Source organism: Lepidochelys olivacea, assembly GCF_965140295.1.
Source record: "Lepidochelys olivacea isolate rLepOli2 genome assembly, chromosome: 11".
Taxonomy (NCBI): Eukaryota; Metazoa; Chordata; order Testudines; family Cheloniidae; genus Lepidochelys; species Lepidochelys olivacea.
Genome location: NC_140421.1, coordinates 2627328 through 2633891, shown reverse-complemented (window position 1 = coordinate 2633891; position 6564 = coordinate 2627328).

Below are 6564 nucleotides of genomic sequence, written 5' to 3'. Positions count from 1 at the left end.
TGGCCATCAGCAGTAGCTCCTTGACAAGGTGGCTGTTGAAATCTCTCCCTGGAGCTGGGTGGATGCTACAGAGCAGGCCATAGTGAACAAAGTCCTTTTCCCACAATCCCTTTGCAATGGTGGTTACTCTCTGGTCCTTGGTGGGAAAGGTCTGAGATCTGTCACCATTAGTACATGTCCAGTATTGTCACCATCATTCGCCAAGCTCAGAAAGTCCATACAGACAAGATCCAGTGGTTCCACGGCTGATAATGTTGACCAAAGGGCAGATGTTCTGGGCAACGTTTTCCTCTGTATGCGCCATGAGCAAGCTTTGCAATGCTTCTCTACACCATGTGCCACATGAGGCCAATAGAATCTGGAGTTCACTAGGTCAAGTGTCTTGTCCTCTCCCAGGAGTCCCATGTCTTCATGGGAAAAAGGAAACTTCCTAAACTGATCAGGGAGCACTAACTTTCTTCAGGGCCAGGGACCCCTGACTTACGTGATGGAACAAGTTGCTTCTTTAGGTAAGTTTACTCCATTCCCATAAGCACAGAGGTGCATCTAGCTGAGAAGACTTCTCCGATAACTCTGGCCTTCCCTTCTCCAGGGCAGAAATGAAATCCCTTAAACTGGGGTCTGTACATTCTAATTTGTTCTGCTGTGGTAGAAAAGTCACATCCGAATTGGTGAAGCAGGTATGGGAGGTGAAGATCGCTGCTGGAGGGGCTCCCAACTGGTCCTCCACCCTCTCTGGGTTGACAGCTGTTTGTTGGATCCCATGGATGGCACATAGCTTTTACCCCAGGTGCAGGAATAGTCCTCCAGGAGTCAGGTACATGGGTCCTGTCCTGGTGGAGGGCATCAAGACAGATGTTGGAGACCAAGAATCATTAAGATCCTGAAGTATAGAGCATCTGTCAAAATGCAATGCGCAAAACTACGGATGACGCTTTTTAAAAAAATGATTCACAAGCACAATGGGGGACTTTGAATAGTTTGGAAGTTTCTTGAAAACCCATTTTTGAAGAAAATGAAGAAATAGTGACATTTTACTGTCACGGTGCTCTTTAATTCCCCTCCTCCCCGCCCCCCGCATAAGATTAAAGGTTTTGATGATACAGATATACTGAATGGTGACACAAATATAAAGATGAAGAATTGCTAAATGGTAACTTAAGGGCTTTGGTAGTTACACTTGTATAATTGATCATTATGGATAGTGAATGAGTTTGGATGAGGTGACATTTAGGCCAGGGCCTTAGCCCAACTTTGGCTGGCGTGAGTGTTGTTTTGCCAATTTTTCTCTCTTATACTGGTTTGCTGAAATGTTACTGCTCTGTCAAAAACCATATCTTCCATATCTTCATTAATGATCTGGAGGATGGTGTGGACTGCACCCTCAGCAAGTTTGCAGATGACACTAAACTGGGAGGAGAGGTAGATACACTGGAGGGTAGGGATAGGATACAGAGGGCCCTAGACAAATTAGAGGATTGGACCAAAAGAAATCTGATGAGGTTCAACAAAGACAAGTGCAGAGTCCTGCACTTAGGACGGAAGAATCCCATGCACCGCTACAGACTAGGGACCGAATGGCTCGACAGCAGTTCTGCAGAGAAGGACCTAAGGGTTACAGTGGACGAGAAGCTGGATATGAGTCAACAGTGTGCCCTTGTTGTCAAGAAGGCCAATGGCATTTTGGGATGTATATGTCGGGGCATTGCCAGCAGATCGAGGGACATGATGGTTACCCTCTATTCGACATTGGTGAGGCCTCATCTGGAGTACTGTGTCCAGTTTTGGCCCCACACTACAAGAAGGATGTGGAAAAATTGGAAAACGTCCAGCGGAGGGCAACAAAAATGATTCGGGGACTGGAACACATGACTTATGAGGAGAGGCTGAGGGAACTAGGATTGTTTAGTCTGCGGAAGAGAAGAATGAGGGGGGATTTGATAGTTGCTTTCAACTACCTGAAAGGGGGTTCCAAAGAGGATGGATCTAGACTGTTCTCGGTGGTAGGTGATGACAGAACAAGGAGCAATGGTCTCAAGTTGCAGTGGGGGAGGTTTAGGTTGGATATTAGAAAAACTATTTCACTAGGAGGGTGGTGAAGCACTGGAATGGGTTCCCTAGGGAGGTGGTGGAATCTCCTTCCTTAGAGGTTTTCAAGGTCAGGCTTGACAAAGCCCTGGCTGGGATGATTTAGTTGGGATTGGTCCTGCTTTGAGCAGGGGGTTGGACTAGATGACCTCCTGAGGTCCCTTCCAACCCTGAGATTCTATGATTCTATGAAATAAGGGCAAGATGACATGAAAATTGTACAAACAGCAAACGTTGTGTAAATTGAAGCTTGCACATGCATATTGCATGGGTTACATAAAGACAAATGCTTAATGCTGATTGGAGAAAAAGTTAATGAATATGTGATGTGGAAATGTATAAGAGTCTAAGTTATGGAGAGGCTCAGATTGGAGAAACACCAGACCAGGAACTGAAGGAATGAGACTGAAGGACCAGACCAGGGATCAAAAGCTGCAATGACCATCATGAAGTACACGAGAACTTCCTGGTACTCTGAAATTCGGTAACTTGGGCCCCTGCCTGTTCCATCTTATCTGTTTATGGTCTGGCATAAATATATGTTCAGACATAATAAGTGATAATAATTCTCCCGAACACTTATAAATAAAGGTGAAAATTGATTAAGCCTAAATTGGGTGGACTTATGACTCAGTTTCCCACCTTACATTCCCAACACAGGACATCAGCGCTTTTCAGGCCAGGCTGGGAATGAAGACTGAAGTCATAGGTGGACAATACAGAGAGAAGCAGTGTCATGTGGCATGAAGTTCGGCTGATGTTAACACTCAATGGGTTGTTGTCTGAATATACCAGAAACATGACTTCACAGAGGTAGTCGTGAAACTCATAGGGTCCAAGCTCAGAAGGGACCATCATGATCATCTAATCTGACCTCCTGCACATTGCAGGCCACAGAACCTCACCCCCACCCCCGCACCCACATTCATCCCCTATGCTCACTTCAGTGGCAGGACTGCCAGCCTGTAGGGGTCTCAGTGGAGCTCCAGGAGCTGGATTCGATGCCGTGGGGTTTATGTGTCTCATGACTGTTGAACGTTCTCTGCAGAGGGAATGACAGTGTGACTGGAGCAGGGATGAGTTAATCTGCCACGTTCTATAACTTGTCCTGGTTCGTTGTTTCCTTAGCAGAATAAATAGCTGCCCTGGGATGGTTTTGTTTGACAGGGGTATAGGTCGTGTTTAGCGAAGCAAATAACCCCCTGGGTGCCGACTACTAAGAGCTCATGCTCCAGCTTAAATCCCAAAGAACAAGTAGTAACCAATGTGTTTCCCCAGACTGTAATCCTCATAGCAATGTGAAGACTGAGGAAGAGGAAGGATGGCTCAGTGGTCAGGGCACTGGGTTAGGACTTGGGAGAGCTCACTTCAAGTTCTTCCACCTGTTACCCGCACAAAATTCTCTGTCACTCACACACTCCAGGGGCACCCACCTTCACCCAGCCCTGTCAATTTAAATACCCCCCACCCATACCCAATTCCTAGGGCTCAGCGTGTAATTTTCTACGGGTTTGCAGGACCTTTTACCAGTGAAAGAGCCTTTCACGGTAATATCCTGATCCTCTGTGTATTAACACTCACCAAAACCAGACCGCACACACTACACACACGGGGCTCACCACTCCCAATAAGGCAGATGAACTTTTCTTGATGGCCAGTTAGGATCAGGTCCATCTGGGGGACTCCAGTTTCTGCCCGGTGTCATTGGCAGGGTGTTGAGGTCTGGCCCCTTTGTTCTTGGGGCTTTGTCCTGGAGCTGGTTCCCAAAGAACTTCCTTTTGGACCCCAGTTTATACAGTGAAACTTGAGTCCTGGGGTGAACCTATACCATAACCAATCAGTATACAAAAATTTTACTAACCGATCCTTACATAATGTAACAAAATTCTCTAACCAATCCCACCCCACCACCATATTGAATTAAGTGCTGCCCGGAGCGGCTGCCTGACCCAGTGCTCTGGGCTGCCCGGCTGCCTGACCCGGTGCTCTGGGCTGTGTGGCCAGGCTGCCTGACCCGGTGCTCTGGGCTGCCCGGCGCAGCTGCCTGACCCGGTGCTCTGGGCTGCGCGGTAAGGGGGCAGGGAGTGGGGGGGTTGGATAGAGGGCAGGGGAGTTTGGGGTGGTGGTCAAGGGGCAAGGGTGTGGATAGGGGTTGGGGCAGGAACAGGGGGTTGAATGGGGGCAGGGGTCTTGGGGGGGCAGTCAGGAAGGAGGGGGGGTTGGATGGGGCGGCACGGGGCAGTCAGGGGCAGGGGTTCTGGGGGCAGTCAGGGGACAGGGAGAAGGGTGGTTGGATGGGGCAAGGTTCCCGGGGGGGGCAGTCAGGAATGAGAGGGGGGGTTGGATGGGGCAGCGGCGGGCAGTTAGGGGCGGGGGTCCGGGGACAGTCAGGGGACAGGGAGCGGGGGGGTGTGGATCGGGCAGGAGTCCTGGGGCGGGGGCAGATAGAAGGTGCGGGCCGGGCCATGACTCCCTCCCCTAACCAGTCCTCCATACAATTTCTGAAACCTGATGTGGCCCTCAGGCCAAAAAGTTTGCCCACCCCTGCTTTAGACCTTGCAATATGGCTACAGACAAAGGCCTTATTCTTATGCTCCACCACTTATGTCCCTGTTCAAGTCACTTAGCCCTGGTGGGTATGTCTAAACTGCACACTAATCCCCGGCTCTGATTCAGGTTTAAACCCTCTCCCTCCTTCTGTCCACACACAAGTCAGCCTGACTTGGATGAGCGAGCGCTCAGGGCCTGGATCCTAGGGTCCTGTTAGGGAGGAAGATCAGAGCCCGAGTCTCACTGTGACTTGGGTCCAAGCCATGTCCTGTTGCAGTGTGGACAGAGCTCAAGCCTCAGCCCCGAATCAGAAGGTCTGCGTAGCACAGTACGGACGTGTTAGCACGGCTGTGAGATCCAGGGCCAGTAAGCGCAACGTTGGAAACACAGACCACAAGCCGGGATGCCCCAGACCCGGCTTTACGATGCCACTTAGACACAGCCTCCATCCCTCACTTTCCCATCTGTACAATGGGCATAATCACCCTGCCGCACAGGGAATTGTGAGTGTAAACGCATTAAAGATTGTGGGGTGCTCAGACACCTCAGAATGGGACTGTACAAGTACCTAAAACAGGATTACACAGCGCGGCCTTCAGCGTCCCTTTTCTGCATCAATTAGATGAGCTATTTTTGCAAGGTTTTGCCCCAAATTTCACTGCCTTCAGCTGTCAAGCTACCCCCAGGCTGAAAGATACAAAGAAGACAGCCCAGCGCTTGCCTGGGGGGCTGCAACGTGGCCTGTCATGATCAGTAAATGGAGGAAGTCCCCGTTCTCCTTAGGGACCCCGCCGTGAGTAGCCGGCCTGCCCAGTAACCAGCCCAGGCATGCGGCAGGTTTGCATAGCTGTTCGGCTGACGATTTTGCTCTATCAAGAGTCATGTGTGATCACCAAAGCTGCTGCTCAGAGCGGCATGACACCCCGGTAGCCCAGGGCCACTACGCCAGGGGGATGGAGCACCGTGAATAGCTGGTCACACAGTCTGGCAGGAGTCTCAGATTCACAGGGTTTAAGGCAGAAGGGGCCATTAAGTGGTCTCATCTGACCTGCCGCACACCACATGTCACCCAGCTCCCCCTGCAAAGAGACCAGTAACAAACCGCCCACACCCCCACTTCGGCTCTTCTGTTTAAAGGACGATTCTTCTCAGTGCTCTAAAATCGGCAGGTGTCGCCGGACTACCCTGACATTTGCTTAGCCTCATGGGGGGGGGGGTAGTTTCGTGGTCAAAATTTGGGGTCATTTGGGCAAGAGGTTCCTGAGATACAGCCCCCCATGCCTACAGCTTTTCTTAAAGTTTACAGACTGTGCCTGTGGGAGTTTCCTTCCTCCCCTCCCCCGGCTTTCAGCGTTTCAATGGCTTCATGGGAGGGGGAGCTGTCATAAATATAAAGGGAAGGGTAAACCCCTTTGAAATCCCTCCTGGCCAGGGGAAAGCTCCTCTCACCTGTAAAGGGTTAAGAAGCTAAAGGTAACCCCGCTGGCACCTGACCAAAATGACCAATGAGGAGACAAGATACTTTCAAAAGCTGGGAGGAGGGAGAGAAACAAAGGGTCTGGGTCTGTCTGTAGTCGTCTTTACCGGGGATAGACCAGGAATGGAGTCTTAGAACTTTTAGTAAGTAATCTAGCTAGGTACGTGTTAGATTATGATTTCTTTAAATGGCTGAGAAAAGAATTGTGCTGAATAGAATAACTATTTCTGTCTGTGTATCTTTTTTGTAACTTAAGGTTTTGCCTAGAGGGGTTCTCTATGTTTTTGAATCTAATTACCCTGTAAGATATCGACCATCCTGATTTTACAGGGGGGATTTCTTTATTTCTATTTACTTCTATTTTTTATTAAAAGTCTTCTTGTAAAACACTGAATGCTTTTTCATTGTTCTCAGATCCAAGGGTTTGGGTCTGTGGTCACCTATGCAAA